The 18,515-nt window shown below is 44.3% G+C and overlaps 1 long non-coding RNA gene across 2 annotated transcripts; it reads right to left on the bottom strand.

Annotated features, from left to right (window-relative positions):
* Positions 1–6,637: 6,637 nt before the first annotated feature.
* Positions 6,638–14,764, bottom strand: LOC114484070 (uncharacterized). Of its 2 annotated transcripts, XR_008615524.1 has the most exons (5): positions 14,561–14,764; positions 14,029–14,136; positions 11,227–12,081; positions 9,540–9,785; positions 6,638–7,944 (listed from the first exon to the last, which is right to left on the bottom strand). It is a non-coding gene; the product is annotated as an uncharacterized lncRNA (long non-coding RNA). The 2 variants fall into 2 exon arrangements; XR_003676577.2 differs by lacking the exon at positions 14,029–14,136.
* Positions 14,765–18,515: the final 3,751 nt, after the last annotated feature.

The following is an 18,515-nucleotide window of genomic DNA, read 5'->3' as shown; positions in this document are numbered from 1 at the left end:
GAAAGTGGCAGGGTGTGGGTATGACGTTGTTTCAAGGACACGAAGCCTGGGCGGCCAGCATCAGCCCTCCCGGTCACTTTCCTTCCTTCTCCCATCCTCTCGGGACCTTGGAGAGTTTTCAGTCCCATAGAGGAAGTTCAGCGAAGCCAATGTTATACCCATCCAGACCCCAATCCTACTCCAGTAAATTCACCAACCCTAAATGGATAAGCATGCACACCTGTGTTCAAGCTCACATCCTCCCAACATATTAGAATGGAAATGCTGTTTAGTAAGAACTGTGTTTGAGCCCAGAAAGAGGTTATTTCCTACCACCTGTGAAATGTCTTGACCCAGAAACAAAAAAATGTTCCCATTAGAGCAGTACGGAAACCTTCTACAGCAGAGTCAAAATTTCTTAAGTAGTCCCTGTTTTTGCCCTAATATCAATATGCTTTTATTGTCTACATTTATACAGTGGTGAGTAGATAAGAGCCTCCTTTAGTGTGGCTGAGGTTCTGAGCTCCACAAGAAAGATGTTAGCATTGAGCAGGCGATAAATAATGTATTAAAAAGCAATTATTTATTTCTTTCCCTCTAATGGCTAGTAGGTGCCTGTTTCCCCTTGAATGGATCTGTTTCCTAGACTATAGCTCTCAAAAAATAATAATAAAGCTGGCCTTTCTAAATAAGAACACTGATTATGGAGGATGCTTTGCCAGGTTCGCAGGGGCTGTGAAGTGTCTGGTCAGCGCTGTGCAGAGAATGTGATTATCTCCTCACACAGGCTCCCCCAGAACAATCCAGAAAGAGAAGCCTCAAAGACACATTTGAAAGATGATGGTAAGAGTGGAATGCAACATCCAACTTGTGAGGGACACCATCACTGTGTTTCCGCATTATGGGCCCGATGCAAGTCTGAAGAGAGAGCTCTTTGTATAAAACACTCGAATGCAAACCAACACTGGAGCCTGCAAGCTCCCCGCGCCCTGGCCCCGCCTGATCAAGATGCTTCTGTACTTCAGCAGAACCTGGAGGCCGGAATGACACTTCTCTTCACATCACTAATGAATTCTTGGCCGGGCGTCTCAGACTCTCATCTCCTCTGCCTGCATCTCCTCAGTCCCTATCCAGCCAGCCTGGGGACCATCGAGCAGTCGCTGCTGTGCTGAGTGTCAGGCGCTGGGAGCTTTCAGCCTCCAATCAGCCAAACCAGTGATTTGGAAACAGAAAGAGGGCAGTTTTAGGATTTGAACCCAGGACTTGCTACCTCCAACGCCCAAGTTCTTTCCACTAAGGAAACCTCCTGGGCTTCTAATTGTTTAGGAAAAATAAGATAAGTCCGTAGCCTGGCATTCAAGGTCTCAGTTCCCCTGACCCTTCTTATATCTGCCAGCATCTCCGATCCGGCACAGACAGCCTCTGCGCTTACCATTTCTGGAATGCTCTTTGAACTATGTTGCAAGTGCCCTTTATCTGGGATCCTCGTCCCTCATCTCTCCTCTCTTATTCTGCTCATGGTTTAACATAAGCTCTGGGAAGCCTGCCCTCTCCTCTTCATTGTGGGGTATGCAGCCTGGTTCTGTGCTAGACCTTCTGCATGTCTGAATCACCCCTCCCCCACCCCCATAGCGCATCTATAGCAATATCCCATTTTCCCTATAGTTCTTGTCCAACTATTACACTTGGCCTAGAAGAAAGGCTTTGGTTCTAGCCCCAGTTTTACTATTTGTAAAGTTTGTGATGTTTGGCAAGTGATAATTGCTTCCCAGGCTCACTTTTCTCATTTTGATGGAATAACAATCCGTGGTCTGTTAACAGAGTTCTTGGGGGTGGGGAAAGAGACAATAAGATAATTGAAAACCATGTTTTAAACTTGTAAAATAAGTTGTGTTATTATAACTATTACATGTTTTGAATTTTTCTCCATCACATTTCGCCCATCAAATGTTCCTGTGAAAAGGAGGTAGGAGAAAGCATTTTCCCAATTTTTATAGATGGGAAAACAGGAAGCTATAAAGGCTGAGTGACTGATTTAAAGACAAAACAGAATAGAAACAGAGCCCTGAGAGGGTCTTTAACTTCCTAACTTTTTGCCTTTTCGTTAGAATACAGGTCTCTTTAACAGCCCTCCTGTTCTTATTCTCAGAGAAGTAATACTTTTAATGACTCAAATTCAGAAAGCTTTTAGTGAGTATGTACTTTGCACCAGAAAGAGATTCAATGGTTCGGGCTGGCTCAGGGAGCCTTAGTTTATTAGTTTCAGCCCAAGAGATGGAGCTACAGTAAGAGCTTAGAGAGGAGGTAGGATAGACCAGTGGTCAGGCATGTGGGCTGCCTTCCCCTCCGTCCACTGCCCCACTGACCAGCTGGGCAACATTGGGCATGTTGGTTACCTGCACATTGTCTCAGTTTCCTCATCTGTTAAAGAGTATCCCTGAAGTCTTAATACTTGTAAAGTGCTCAGAGCAATGCCTCAATTACTACTACTGTTCCTTTGCACAACAAATATTTGGTAAATGCCTACAGGGCACTAGGCATTGTTTTAGGCACTGCTCATACAGCAGTGACCAGAACAAAAAGTCCCTGCTCTCATGGGGCTTATAGTCACAAAGGCAGGCAAAAATAAACACATCAATGAATACAAACATTTTAAAGTCATTGGTTAGCTTTTCTTACAAACTGTCATTTTATAGATTATTACCTTTCTCACTTGGTTTTATTGGCAGAGAATGTGAACAGTTATTGGGTCATTGATCCTAGACTTCTAAAGACTCATTTTCTAAAGATCCGGATTTTATATTGGTGTTTCATTGCTGATTGCTCACTGGAAAATAGCCACCCAGGAGACAATCCTACTGTAGCCTGGAACTAAAACCAGTTTGGTCTTTTGATACTAAATGGTATAAACTCTGAGTTTGCTTAAATTGGGGCTTGCAAACTTAAATTACTGCTGAGGTCAGGTGAGTCACATCAAAAGAGGCAGCTGGCTGGGTCTGGGACTGGGAGACTGCTGTCTCATGGGGAAGTGGACCCAGTATGGCCAGATCTTCTGATATTTTTCTGAGATGGGACGATTCAGAAATTTTTGTATGAAAGTTCCAGATTTGTATTTAGTGGCAACACATTCACCTTTAAGATGAAGCTGTTGAATTAGGCCTGGTGTGGATTATACAGAACCCTTCTGTAGGCCAAGTTCAGCCTGAGAACCACCAGTCTGCAAAGATCCTTGGTTTATATCATTGCATATGATTTTCAACTTTGTCCTAAACTGCCCTGCCATTTGAAGACACTGCAGTTTCCTTCCTTTTGTCCGTCTCTTTCCCCAGCATCATCTGTGGCAGCAGTCCTTGTAAATAGATTTTCTGTGCCAGATCATTGCAGCACCGGAGAGGCTGGTGAGCTTGGGTAGTGGAATCCTCTCCACGGCAGCCTGCTCTTTGGAGGGTCTTAGAGTCCATCTGAGCTTGGGGAAAAGAACCCAGTCCTGCTTTCCCAGCTTTAATAATCACTGACTCTTTGTACTTTCCATCTTTCTGGTGATGTTTGTTTTCTTTGCATATTAATATGTCCCACAGAAGAATGCTTAAATCCAAGAGGGAGCAGGCGTGGGGAATGTGTACAGACACATTCGTAGTCCTTCTGGCATAATACAGATGAAACCGGAACCCCTTGGGCCTCCTCTGCTTACCCCAGACATCCAGGAGACTTTGGCTCTTTGTTTTCCAAAGATTACAGGATTAGAGTCACTGGTCACCCTGTCCCAGAATATAATCAGCCGCATGGCTGAGCTGGGCTCAATTCCGCTCCAATGGTGAGTGACTGGCAGAGAATTTGGGGCCAGGCCTCTATATGAGTGTGAGTGAGTCTTTATCCCTGCGGTCTCAGAGCCAAGGAAGGCAGCTTTGAATCATAGCAAGCTTTTCAAGGCTTTGGACTCTGGCCTTCACTAAATGGAATTCAGAGGTGATGAGTATGAATTTTGACTGATATTTTGAAGCAGCCCTTTCAGCAAACCCACAAAACACCATCAACTTCGATGGGAGCGGTTCTGAAAGTTGAGCATGCACCAGAATCACCTGGAGGGCTTGGAAACACAGGTTTCTGGCCCCTCTTCCAGGTTTGGATTCAAAAGGTCTAGGATAGGACCTAGCCTACCTCCGGGAAACTTGCATTTTTGGCCAATTTCCAGGTGACGCTGACGGTGCTGATCCAGGGGTCACACTTTGAGGACCAGTACTCTAAGGAATGGGCAAACAGGTGTCTAAAAGATCGGGAAATGCTTCCCCTTAAAATACCTGCTTGTCTTACTATTTAGAGGCCGCCAGTCCTCGTGGAAATCAAGTCAGGAAACCTGGGTTCCAGCCCTGACCCTCTGTTACCAGCCCTGTGGTCTTGGGCAAGACACTTACCTTCTCTGAACCTCGGGTTTCCCACCTGGAAACTGAAAATAGTAACTCCAGTCATGTTTCCTTCCCAGGGGTGTGGGGAGATGCCAATGACCTTGGGGGTGCATGTGCTCGAGACCCTCCATTCAGGCATGAGGGACTCTTACTGAGAGTGTGGAACCTTAGGAATTAGTTTTCCAGTCTGTTCTTGTTTTTCACTCTGGGGAGACCTCATCTGCAAGACTATTTTAAGGTGAGAGACCCTCAGAATTTAGGATCAAAAGGTTATTTTCCTGAAGAATGAATCCTTTCTGAGAGAAAGCACTGTAACTTCCTCCATCTCCAAGAACACCTTCCAACCTGAGAAATGGGCTTACTTAGTGGAGTAGGCGAAGCCCTCAAAATAATGGCAACTTGTGGATGTTCTAAACAGACAGCATTCCTGTTCATGTTGGGGATTCATTTTAAAGATTATAGACATATAAAAAACGATTGCTGACGTGGAAAATTTAGCATCAAGGAAGAGCTTAAATAGGCCAAGACAATAAGTAGATGTTAAAATGGTGGAGAGCAGAATGGAGTCTCTTCAGAACGATCAGGACTTGCCTTGCTGAGCACAATCTCAAGGCTTCTTCCCCAGCCCAGTGGATACAAATTCTCCCACAATCCACTCTGGATTTCTTTCCTGATTACAAACAAATTCCTTTCACCTGTTGGCTCAGCCCATCTCCACACTGGGCAAAACGAGAATGTTTACTCTGATATTGCCCAGGCTTTTTTGCAATATCAAAGCTAAACCCTGCGCTGAGCTGTCAGTTGACTGTCTGGCAATCTGACAAGGGCTGCAAAAGGATAACAGTCCAGATGAAGAGGGCAACCTGGGGCTGTGAGATAAGATGAGCGTCCCACCTTCCCTGTTCCTAGGCATGAAATCCCAGCATCTTCCAAAGAAAGACTAGAGAGACCTTATCGTGCAGTTTTAAGCTTTCATCCAGTTTGTTCCTTAACCGGCCAATTGATTACAAGCATGGTGTATGCCTACCATGGGCCATCTGTAAAAAATCTAGAGCCAGATTGATGATAAGTTTAATATCGTCCCTCAGCTCTCAGCTGTGAAGTGGGCAATTTCATCAAAGCAAAGAGGAAAAGAATGTGAGATGACCCCCTCTCTGTTTCCCCCTGCCACCAACAGTCCCACATCCAGTGTCAGCCATTCCTTGAATCAAAGATTAGTGGTGTGATATTGTGCATTCAGAGTGAGCCCAAGACTTCCCAAGGGTCTGACAGAAGTTGAGGCAGGAAGGACTGAGTTGCAAAAATGAAATCATGGCATGTTCCAGTCAAAAGAATGTGTATAGAGCATCAGGTCCAACTTTACAGATGGGGAAACTGAGGTCCACAGATGGGAAAGGACATGTCCAAGTCACTTGGGTTTTAGTAAAAGAATTACAGAACTGAAAGTCAAAGCCGGAAGGGCTTTAAGGTCATCCAACCTATCTACCCATTCAATGCGTACCTATCAGGAGACAGAATTCCCCTCTGCTGCTGGAATACCTCCTGTGGCAGAGAACTTACTGCTCTCAGGGCTGTCTCATTACTTTTTCCCATAGCTGGGAGCAATAGAAAGTCAGTGTTTTCTTTCTGTCTTCCCGTGGCTTCCTATTTCTATCCTTGGGGATATGTGATTAAATCCCAATCTTTCCTTTAATTGCCATTCCTGTGGATATCTGAGGTCATCTATCATGTTTTCTATAAACGTTTTCTTTTTTTGGCCTGTGACGAGCATCCCTTATGCCTCTTGTGATTCACTGTCCAGGCCTCTCACCACCTAAACACTGCTCACATTTATCCGAATCCCTCTTGAAAGTATGATGCCTCCAACTGAATGCAATCTTCCTGTGTCTAATTTACATGATTATGTCCTTTGTTCTAAAGACTTCGTGTCTATTCATTCATCCTAAGATCATATTGACTGCTTTCAGAATAAACCATTTAGGGTTCCTTTGGTTGTAAATGATGAAAATTAAATTCTAACCAGCTTAAGTAAAAGTGGGAATTTAATAGCTCACATAACCAAAAAATCAGGGATAGAACTTCAGGGATGAATGGCTCAGGCAACATTTGCCTGAGGTAGGTATCTCTGTAAGTATTTGCCCAGCTTTGCAACTGTTGGCTCCATTGCTAAGTAAGATAAGTGCCTGCTATGCTCTCTTAGTCCGTTCGGGCTGCTATAACAAAATGCCACAGGCCGAGTAGCTTATAAACAACAGGAATTTATTTCTCATACTTCTGGAGGCCGTAAGTCCGACGTCAGAGTGCCAGCATGGTTGGGTGAGGGATGTCTTCCAGGTCAGACTTCCCATTGTGTTCTCACGTGGTGGAAGGGGCTAGGGATCTCTCTGGAGCCTCTTTTAGAGGATGCTGATCCCATTCATGAGGGTTCCACCGTCATGGCTTAGGCACCTTCCAAAGGCCCCACCTTCTAATACCACCATCTGTCGGGGTTACGATTCCAACATGGGAATTTTGGGAGAACACATAGCACAGGCCAAGCTTAAATTTCAAAGTACCCAGTACGTGGGAATAAAAGAGAGCGGGCCTCTGTATTAGGCTGCTAGGGCTACCGTAACAAAGTACCATAAATCGAGTGGCTTAAACAACAGGAATTGATTGTCTCGTGGTTCTGGAGACTAGAAGTCTGAGATCAAAATGTTGCCAGGGTTGGTTTCTTCTGAAGGCTGGGAGGAAGAATCTGTTCCATGCCTCTCCCCCAGCTTCTGGTGGTTTGCTGGAAATATTTGGTGTTCTTTGGCTTGTAAAAGCCTCATCCTAGTCTTTCATCTTTACATGGCGTTCCCCTATGTGTGTGTCTGTCTGTGTCCAAATTTCCTCTTTTCATAAGGATGCTAGTCACAGTGTATTAGGAGTCCCACTTACTGCGGTAAGACCTCATTTTAACTAATCACCTCTGCAACGATCCTGTGCCCCAGTGGGGTCATATTGTCAGGTATTTAGAGTTAGGACTTCAACATATGTATTTTGGGGAGGACACAGTTCAAACCATAACAACCTCTTTCATAAGAGTACTGCCAAGAACACCCAAGGCTGCATTTCATGGGCTCTAATGAATCACACACCCATCCCTGAACTAATTAATCACAGTGATGCCAGGACAGAGACACATGTCTTTCCCTAGAACCACTGGTGAAGCCAACACAACCTAAACCACAGGGACTGAGGGTGGGGGAGGGGAGGGTCTCGAGGAAAATGGAGGTGCCCTTAGAAGAGGCAGTCACGGGTGCTGGATGCACAAAACCGGTAGACATTTACTACACAAGGGAAACTGAGCAAACTGAGCGAAACCATGGCCCAGGACTTGGGCAACAGCTGAGGCTCCAGAAATAGGCAACTTCAAGGATGCGCTTGACTCTTGACCATTAAAAAGAAATCGTTGTGTGTGTTGTCATCGATCAAGCCGGGAAGTTGAGCGGCCAAACTGTTTTCAGTTCTTACAAGGCATCGTGGAAGCTGCTTCGGCTCCCGGTAGCTTTGTGTTTTGCATTCATTTCTTTTCATACTGGAAGATTAAAACAATAGCTTCTGGTTATCATCCCACATATTATTGATTAAAATCCTTGCCTGAAGACCTTCCATCTCACTTTCCAGCGTGGCATGATTTACTTTTCTTTTTACTCCCTGTAACATATGATTAATGCTGATCTCCGGAGTCCCGGTGAGATGAAGCTGGGTGTCAGGTACAATTTGTCAGCTTGGAAGTATAGATTATTTTATGTTTCTCGAACTTTGTGGCCAAGGGAACACAGCTCTTGATGGTTAAATCCATCCACACTTTCCCCTGGGCTATGAAATGCCAGAAACATTAAATAGCCCACTTAATACATAACCTCATTCTGTATGCTTGACTATTTTGTTTTTAATTTTTCTTCCCTTTCCCGGCTGCTCACATGAAATGGGATCAAAGAAAAAAATTATCCTCACTGGATTTTGTTAAAATATTAATAGGTTAGGGTTGACTGGCTAAATTGAATATCTTTGCTGATCTCACTTGCATGTTTAACTTGTGCTTAGGAAAATATGTTTCCTAGGTGATAACCTTTTATGTACCAGCCCGACTTCATTGAAATGCATAGAGATAAAAATATGTCACGCTCAGCGGCTATGCTATTCTTGTGTGGCACTGTGATTATTCAGATGGTAATTGACCCCCACCTGTAGACAGCTCCGATTCTGTAGTCAATCATTTCATTTGATGTTAAAATATGTGAAAGTACAATTATATAATTTACATTACAAATCATGCTGAATGCTAGGGGTCTCTGAACCGCTGACAAATGCAAAGGAATCGGGGTTGGGGGAGAGAACTCTGGTCAATAAATGAAGTGAATTACACCAGGCGAAGGGTTCACTTTTCTTATTTGTGTCCATAACAAGAGCTTTTGTGCATGTGTCATTGAAAGAGTAGCTATGGCCTTCTCTCTGCGCCATAAATGGCAACGTTTTGGACGCCTTTCTAAGGATGTTTCCCCTTTTTCTGGCAAAGAATCACTCCTCCCATTAGCTAAAGAAGTGAGGGCTTGTCCAGGCCAGAAGGGAAAGCAGAGAATCTAATAAAGGGAAGACGGCGTCAGGCCTGGGAGGTTGCGGTGGCTATTTGGTGCCAAAGCCAACACAGGTGTGAGTGGTAGACTGTAAATTACTCTTGCACGTTTCCAGACTTCAGATCTTGGCCATCAAACTGGAAACATGTACTACTATTATTAGGAGTCATGGCTATTATTTATCTAGTATTTCATATGTTCTCCGACACTGGGATAAACGTTTTAGATACATTATCTAGGTAACCCTCCCAACACAGTCATATGACTTGGATCTGCTGTCAGTGCCGTTTTTAGATGAAGAGAATGGGCACAGACTCGTTAGCAGGCTTGCCCAGGGCCATTCAGTTAGAAGATGGAAAGCGGCTTGTGGCAGAACCTGGGCCGGTGACCACCCTCCCAATTCTGGATCAGGCATCAAATGCTTATGGTGGCCATGCAGGACTGGAAAGGAGCACAGGACACGGTTTCTGCCTTAGTGGGGCCTTTGGGAAAGCAGGTGGGTTGGGGTGGGAGTGGGCATCCTTGGTGAGGGTGGTCCAAGTAGGGAACTCACCAGCCATAGGGTTCCGATGGAGATGGACTAGCCACTGGTGTACAGTGGAGGACCGTCTCCAGTCCTGCTGCGGCGCTCTCGTAGGTCAGGGGAGGCGGCATGATTATGTCTCCTGTGGATGCATAATACTTCCTGCATCAGGGCCATCCAAAGCCAGACTCTTGCTCTTCCTTCTACCACATTCCAAAGCAGCTGGGCTGGGCTGTCCCCAGGGCCTCTGGCTTCCAGAGTGGGTGCAGTGCTGGTCTGGGCACATAAACGAGAAAGCTTCACTCCCCGCAAAGTGATTTGGGGCAACTAGAGCTGGCTTGGTTTCCGATGTGGACACCTGATCCTCGAAACGTGCTGGGAATTGCGCCCTGTTGGCTAAGGAGTGCAGGTTTGCTGCCAGCGCCTCCCACAGGGGCAGGGGCCAGCTTCTGCGTCACATCTCCAGGCAGCCCTCGGGAAGAGTACCTTCATAAAACATCGCCTGGAGCAGATGCCGGACATCAGACAACTGCCTCCATGATGTTCATATCCCATCCCCCTATCTCTTAATCACTTCACTTTGTTATACAGCAGCAACTAACACACCATTGTAAAGCAATTATACTCTGATAAAGACGTAAAAAAAAAAGTGCACCGGCTGGAGATAAACAGCTGGGTTCCAATCTCCGCTCTGCCATGTGCTGGCTGTGAGATCTGCATAAGTTAACCTCAGTTCGCCTCAGCTTCCCTAATTGTAAGTGAAGTGAATAATAGTACCCACCTTATAGAACTGTTCTAAGAATTGAGTTAAAACGCAAAGCACTTAGAACAATGCCTGATACATAGTAAGAGAACATGTAAAGTGTTAAATAAAATGTCCTTTGTTCTTGAGTAAGGATGATCTTTTTTACCCGATTGTATATGAGAGCTAAATATATTTCTAATAAACTTAAAACATACACATAACTACTGAACATAGTTTTAAAATCTGTTTATGGACTCCAAGTGGGCTGCAGTCTGTGAACCCCCAAAGAGTCAAGTTTGAGGAGCTCGAGGCCCTTTCTCCCCAACTGGAAGCTGCTGTGCTGAGGAGGGAGGGAGCTGACCTGGGGGGAGTGAGCTGGCCGTTTCTCCACTCAGTCAGAAATCCCAGCAACAGAAATCACCCACTTGGTGAACGAGCCAGACGCCCTGGCCAGGGAAAATTTCCCAGGCGCTTTCTGGAGGCTCATTTTGAAAGTGAATTGAGACATTATTTTTAATTAAAGTGGCAATCTGCCCCCATGAGTTTCCCGTCCCTCGATGCTCAAATGATGGCCTCTGTTTTGTCCCCTCCCTGCCTTCTCTTCCTCCTTTTAATTTCAAGCCCATAAGACGGCCAGTTTACTAAATTGGTTTTAATGGAAATTTAGCCAACACGAATAATAATGAAATGTAAAATTATTCCTTAGCTAATGAACAGCCAGTGGCTTTGGGGTTAATCGTTTGCTTCTGGTGGTGTCAGCTTATTTATATTGAAATAGAATTGTAATAGGATTCCAAGCTAAAACTGTTTCATCTTCTCGATCATCACTTACCTTAGGGTCTATTCTTTATCATTTGTTATTGTTTAGCAAGCGCTCTCACTTTGGTCCTACTTGTGAATTAATTAATTACCTAGTTAAACTTGGGTGATTTTTTTTTTCCTTTGAAAGATAGAAAACTTGTCTTATTTTACCTTAGCATTGTGCTTTTATTCCAAAGCTCTCCATACACGTGGAAACATCTTCTTCATCGATTTTTACATCAACTGGTCATCTTGACCAGCCAGGAATCAAGGGGTTCTCCCTTCATCAACCATGGCTGATCCCCTCAGGGGTCTCCAGACAGAGTACGAAGGGGCAGGAAGCAGAGAGAGCAGCCACTTCTAGAAACTCATTTTCCTTCCCTAGGACTCAGTGTCCCATTGAAAAAGGTGGGGGGTTCTAGCCCTAGAACAACGCTTTTTAAACCTGTGGAGGTTCTTCTGCAGTTATTGTGGGGGATATGGGTGGACTGGGGATCAGGTACTCATTTGGAAGAGAACTGTTCATTCAAGAAGTTCTCTCTTTTACAGGTAGATTTTTCTGAGTGAGTTTTTGTTTGGAAAAACCAAAAGAGAGGGAGGTGAGGGTCACACTGTCTAAATAAAAAAAAGTTTAGACTATGGACCAGATTTAGGGTTCCCAAATTTGGCTGCATCAAAATCACTCAAGCTCTTTTTCTTTTTTTAATTTTTAAAATTTATTTTTGGCTGCATTCGGTCTTTGTTGCTGTGCGTGGACTTTCTCCAGCTGCGGCGAGCGGGGTCTACTCTTTGCTGCGGTGCGCGGACTTCTCATTGCGGTGGCTCCTCTTGCTGCGGAGCACGGGCTCTAGGCGCGCGGGCTTCAGTAGTTGCGGCATGCAGGCTCAGTAGTTGTGGTGCACTGGCTTAGTTGCTTCGCGGCATGTGGGATCTTCCTGGACCAGAGCTCGAAACGGTGTCCTCTGCGTTGGCAGGCAGATTCTTAATCACTGTGCCACCAGGGAAGTCTCCCAAATCACTCAAGCTCTTGAAGTGCAACAAAAGCACAGGCGATAGAAGAAAAACGGAAAAATGGAACTATCGAACTTAAAAACTTCTGTGCATTAAAAGACACTATCAACAAAGTGAAAAGGCAACCCATGGAATAGGACTGCAAATAATATAACTGAGAAGGGATTACTGTCCAGTATATGTAAAGAACTTCCACAACTCAACAACAGAAAAAAACCAACCGATTCAAAAATGGGCAAAAGACTTGAATAGATATTTCTCCAAAGAAGATATACAAATGGCCAAATGAGCACGTGGAAAGATGCTCAACAGCCCTAATCACTGCGGAAATGTAAATCAAAACCACAGTAAGATGCCACTTCACACCTACCTACCTAGATCTAAGGATGATTATGAAGATTAAATGATAAAATACATGGAAAGTATTTAGCACAGTGATATCTAAATAAATTATTAATATATCAATTAGTTCTCCTGACACATATTGAACTCCTTACCAAGGTGCAAGGTGCTCTAGGTTATACGGACCATGCCCTACCAGTGAGTTTGCAAGAGGACTGAGAAAAAAGTCAAATGGTACTAAAAGATTAAAATGTTTAAAAGTAGGTTGGTTTCTGATGACAGGTATTTATATCAAGCAGTTCTTAATTTTTCCTTATTTAGAAAGAGCAGGATATTAAAAATAAAACAAACCAAACAATCTTATTTTTCAGTCTTTAAGGCTGTCTAGTTTCTAAAACGCCTGCCTGTGAAGTTAACAGCGGCCATCCTGGATTAGGCCTGCTCCCGTTACACCCATCTGGAATTCACTAGAAGGCCAAATCAAGGCACTTTACCCAGGCCCTTCCTGCAAAGCAGAAGTAGGTTAGACTTTCCAAGGAGAAGTCAGGACCAGCCCAGCAAAGCTGCCAAGTGTTATGAGCTGTAATGTCAGAACCTGAAGGTGCCTTTAGGGTCTAGTTCAACTACTGCATCCTGTAGCCTGTTCAACTACTGCACTCTGAGACCCAGAAGGAGGAAGGACGCCTGCATCAGTCAGGTCTTAGGGCACAGAAGGGGGTGCCCATGTGATATTCTAATTGTCTCTTGGTCTGTCTTTGCACCGTTCCCTACTGAGCATCTGTCCCCCCACCCGTGGGGCCTCTGCCTCTCCCATCCTCAAGTGACCTTCCACCCAATCCTTGTTAAAACTGTTGAAAATGATTAAAGAAGACCATATAGGTGATACAAACAAACTTGAACTCTCCATGAAGCGGGCAGTGTCTGGTCCCAAGGGTCCAGAGAACTGCAGAATGGGGCAGGAGGCAGGAAGCTTTTATAAGGTAAAGAATAAGGAACGAGGAAGAGATAGGTAGAAAACAGAAAAGGAACAAGCAAGTAAGTAGAGAGCCCAGAGTTGGTTTGGCGTCTGGGGGCTGGCTGACTGGATAGCCTGTGTTTCTGGTCCAGCGGGGCATTTACAGGGACAAAGAAGTTGCCTGAGTTTTGGTTTGCTGACCCGGCACCCCGGGCAGGAGTGGCTCCATCCTGAGTCTAGAAAGTTATTTCAACACAACCCTTGCTCATTCAGCATCACATTGAAGGGTGAACTGTGACCTTGATGGGGCCATTTGCAGCACCGTGGGAGACTGGTTGAAAGAGCTCTCTTAGGCTGGGGACCTGTGACTCCTCAAGTAGCCCCACGCAAGGGAGCCCCTGCCTTCTCCCACTTCGCACCGCTTCACAGCAAGGCTGGACCTGCGTCTGTCAACAGCTGTGGAACTGGAGGGCCCAAAGACGCCAAAGTAAGCGTTTACCAGACTTACCAGGGACAGGATTCCCCGCGGTCCAAAAGTACAACATTTTGTACTTTTGTATGGAGAAGCAATTACTTCGTGACACATCTTTCTAACAGATGCACAAAATAAATCGAGATAAAGCACAGATGCTCACAGATACATAGTTCATGCTATGAGTTCATACCTCATAGTTCAAAGCTATGGCAGCCTGGTGCTGAGGCGCTGAGTGTAGTTCTTGGGAAGGAGCCTGGCAGAAGCACTCTCACTGTTCCAGGTGCCTCTGTACTGGCTCCTGCAAAACAAACTCCGAATGTTACTTTCGCTTTTTGCCTTTTTTTCCGAAAGGCTAAAACCTTCTTCGAATTTCTTTCAGTTCGTGAAAACAGGTACTACTGGAGGTCCTTCCTAAAAGCGAGGTGGTGTTAAATTCGAATTTCCGAATAGTGGGGGAAGCCTGTACTCAGGACCCCCTAGTGTGCTTCCACATAGGGCAGAATTCCTAAGCCCTTTCCTCGGAAACTCCAATTCGGTAGATCCCACATGGAAACCGGGAATCTCAACGTTTAACAGCATCCAGGTGATGTTAAGATTTATCCAGCTGAGTCAATATTTCCTGCCTTTCCTTCCTCCATGGATCTCGCAGATAAGAAAATCGAGACTCAGAGATAAGAAGTAATTTTTCAAGTGTGGAAAACACAGTTCTAGAGCCCACCTACCTTTTAAAAAATAATTTGTCTTTGTCCGCAAAAGCTCGGAGGGAGACCTTAAAAGGATAACCGTTCCTTTGTTGTTCACAACCTTGACCGTGGAGCAGCTCTTTCTCAGCTCACCTTCAGGATAATCATGGTCAATTTTCCTTCGGCAATGACTTCAGAGTCACCCCACCAGTGAGTCCTCTATAAAAACACCACCATGTCAGTTCACAGAGAGGAGTCACAACGTGCCTGGGAACAAATCTCTCCTAAAATTATAAAAGAAAAACATCAGCCTCTAAATATATCAACTACGATGAGCCTGCTATTTTTGATCCATTGTTGTATATGGCTTGAGATCCTGAGCTGTTAGCGTGCTAAGCTTGGCCCGAAATTAGACCGGAGATATTAAAAGCAATTAATGTTCTTCCCTTTCATTTTATTTATTTATTTTTCAGTTTCACAATGCAATTACTTAAGAGGCTTTCAGGAGAAACCCCGAGAATCATTTTCAATCAGCAGAATGAGAACGTCGCCTTTTGTGATTTGGCAAACAAACGACGGGGTGAAATGACGCCCTTCTATGTCACTGTGTACTGTTCATTAAAGGCTAATTGCTGCGGTCTCTAAATGAAATACGGCAAACTGTTCCACCTCCGTGCCAGTTTGTTTAAAATCTGCAAGAGCTTTATTATTACCACGATTTAATTATGAGAATGTCAGCCATGGAAAATTCCAAACCCACACTTTCCCTTCATCATTAGTAACAGGGCAAAAATGAAACACTTTCAACAATGAAGGGTTCATATTTCAAGCTTATACAGTAGCTGCTAAAAGGCTATACTCAGAAAATCAATTTTATTAAAGTCCTCCCAGCACTAAAGGGACTTGCATGCAACTAAGCAATTTTAGAAACATGTCCAGGAGTCGCGACTTTTTGATCCGTGTTTTTCGTGGGGTGATTTTGGACTGTTTTCAATATTGTCTCCTAACAGTGGGGTCAGAAGTGATCTGGGGAAGGGCTGAGCCAGGCAAAGGGAACACGTTCTCACAATTCCTCCCTGCCTCAGTCAGACACGGGGGTCTATGGACTATGCAATCCAGGAGAGAGAGGGGTGACAACTTGCCAGATTGAGATGGAGGAGGAGGGGCAGCAGGGGAAGGAGACAACATCTTTCCTCTTTTACTTTTTTCTTCATTTTAAACTCAGGAAAATAAGATTATATATGGATCTAAGTCACAGATATACAAGCTTAGGCCCTGAAGCCTGCATGAGATCTCCCCAGCTTCCCAACTTCCACTAACCCTCCCAGTATCATGTTTTGTTCAACCTCCTCATTTGGCAATTCATTTACTGCCTTCCTACCATCACCCACATTATTTACTTCTGTCTTTGGACTTGTCTCTTCATGATTTGTGTGTGTTGCCTCCTCAAAAAGGTCCTGAGTGTTTTGAAAGCAGAGACCACCATCCATCTCTTGGAACCATAAAGCCAACCAACTCTTTTCCCAAACTCTTACTTTCGTCTTTAAAGACTACTTATCCGGTTGTCTAATTATGTCTCTTCTCCCCAGCCTTTTTGCAAACTCTTTGGCGTGATGTGGCTGTGTCACCAGTGTCCAGAGCGGTGCTTGGCACACAGCAGGAATCAACATCAGTTGGTTGGATCCATTGGTGTATTAATAATCAACGGATCCATCTCTGTGGTACCCAGATAGCCTGGCCTGGTGCCTTTCGTTTGTGGGCAGGCTCACAATGATTTCTTTCAGCATTATTGTTTTAGTATTTTAATAGCATTTAGTATTTCAGTATTATTGTTTCTGGACTAATTGGCAGAATAACACGGGAACGAAAGTACAAGCCCCCAGATCAGACAGACTGGGTCTGAATCTTGGTGATGCCTAGTCTCAGGGGTGGTATCTTCCCAAGGGACCCCCGACCACTTTAAGGCAAGAACTGGGCCCTTCTGCTTCCCAGTTTCTCTCCTGGTTTAGAGAAATGGCAAAGAACCTGGACTTTGTCATCACAAAGGCCTCCATTTGAATAGGGATTTTGTTCTTTTCCCATATGAACTTGGGCTTGTTATTTAACTCTTGGTTTCCTTAGGTATAACATGTGCACAGTAATGTCTAGTCACAGGATTGTTCTAAGGATTAAATGAGATGACACATGTGCAGCATTAGCGCTGGATTGGATACATGATAAGCTCAATAAATGGGGGCCTTTGATGACAAGAACAAACACCATGGCCATTGGTAGTTTGGTTGCAGGGGGACAGGGTTAAGGTTTCAGTGTAAGGGTATAGTGGAGAAGCCAGGATATTTGCGCTTAACCCAAGTCTTTGTGGCTGTAGGCAAGGCCTGCCGCATCTCAGTTTTATTGTCTTTGAAATGGGCATGATCATATTTACCCTGTTTGCATCCTAATGTTGTTGTGAGGCTAAAATAAAAGAATAGATCTCAAAGTAATGACGCTATACACAATTACTCAGCTTCTATCTAAAATAAGTATTTCTTGAGGGCTTGATACTGGCCCAGCACCTATCACTGTGGTGAAGACATGTATGATCTAAACCCTGTGCTCCAGGATAAGGTAAGGCTAACCCTAGCCTAATAATAAACTTACCATTTATTGAGCACTTGCTACAGAGCTGGCACAGTTGCCAGTACTTTGCAGGTTAACTTTGCAGGTTAACTCATTTTATCCTCGTAACAAGCCACTAGGACAGGGTTAGTTCCCTCTTAATTTACAGCCGAGGACCCTGAAGCTCAGAGAGGGGAGGTGATTTGCCCAAAGTCACACAGCTAATCAGTGGCAGAGCTGAGCGTCAAACCCAGGCTGTCTAGCTCTCCACTACAAGCTATCTGTTATTAGATGAGCTGCTTCCTTTCTCTGGGTCTTTGGTTTCCCTTTCTCAAGATGAGTGAGTAATTTTACCCTGATGTTCCTTGGAACCTGGAAGGCCTCGGGGACGGAGGGAAGGAGTACAAAAGGGATTTTAGCAGTAAGAGTCGGGGAAGGCCATGAGTAGCACGGCCCTATTTTAATTAAAACAGAAAAATATTTCGTCAAATCATTAGCATTTTCATATACAGCTTCCTTCCTTGTGTGGATATTTACAATGATCCTCTCCAGTTCAAGGTCAGATAAAAAGCTCCCTATCATTTGGTCTATTTCTTATATTATTTTCGTTTTACATTTATGTGTTTAATTGAAATGGAATTCATTTGAGCAGGGAGAGTGAGGTGAGGCTTTAACTTTGTATTTTCTAAGTAGTTAATCAATTTCCTTGGCACAAGTTCATCAAATCATTATTAATTTCCCAACTTATTGGAAATACCTCCTTTATCAAACAAATGAATATGTAAATTTGAGTTTGTTTCCAAACTTTTTCTTAATTTGTGGCTGTCTATCTGCTCATGTTTCAATACCACAGTGGCCGTTGCTGGTTGATTAAAATAAATCCATACCCGCTGACTGCACATTAATAATATTTAAAAACGGGGAACTTTGGATGTGAGGTCAAAGACAACATGGACCCATTACCATTACGAATTTACAGCTGGGCAGCCTTCCACTGGAAGAGTGCAGTGATCTATCAAGACTCTGATTGGAAACATTGTGTTTGCCAATTAGTCATTTGACATATTGTCCACATGGTCGGTGGGAAGTCTTGGCAACCATCATTGAACATTTGGAAGAGATAAGGACAAACTGGTTGGTCATGTGAAGTACGAGGAATATGGTGAGCTTTCCTTGTTCCCTAGAGCCTGCAGAGGCATTTAGAGATGGTTTTCCATGTTCACTCAGTGTCAGCCCATGATACCCATCTGGGCAGAAGAAGCCACTGCAGTATGTGGAAAAATCCACTCCATGCAGGGGAAACGTCCAGGGAGCAATTGTCTGGCTCTCCGGCTCACATCAGTGCTGTGTGCATCCATCCCATAGCAAGTACGCATTTGGAAACTTTGGGATCCCT

The sequence above is a fragment of the Physeter macrocephalus genome, chromosome 17 (genome assembly GCF_002837175.3).
Source record: "Physeter macrocephalus isolate SW-GA chromosome 17, ASM283717v5, whole genome shotgun sequence".
NCBI lineage: Eukaryota > Metazoa > Chordata > Mammalia > Artiodactyla > Physeteridae > Physeter > Physeter macrocephalus.
This window is presented reverse-complemented; position numbering and strand designations above follow the sequence as displayed.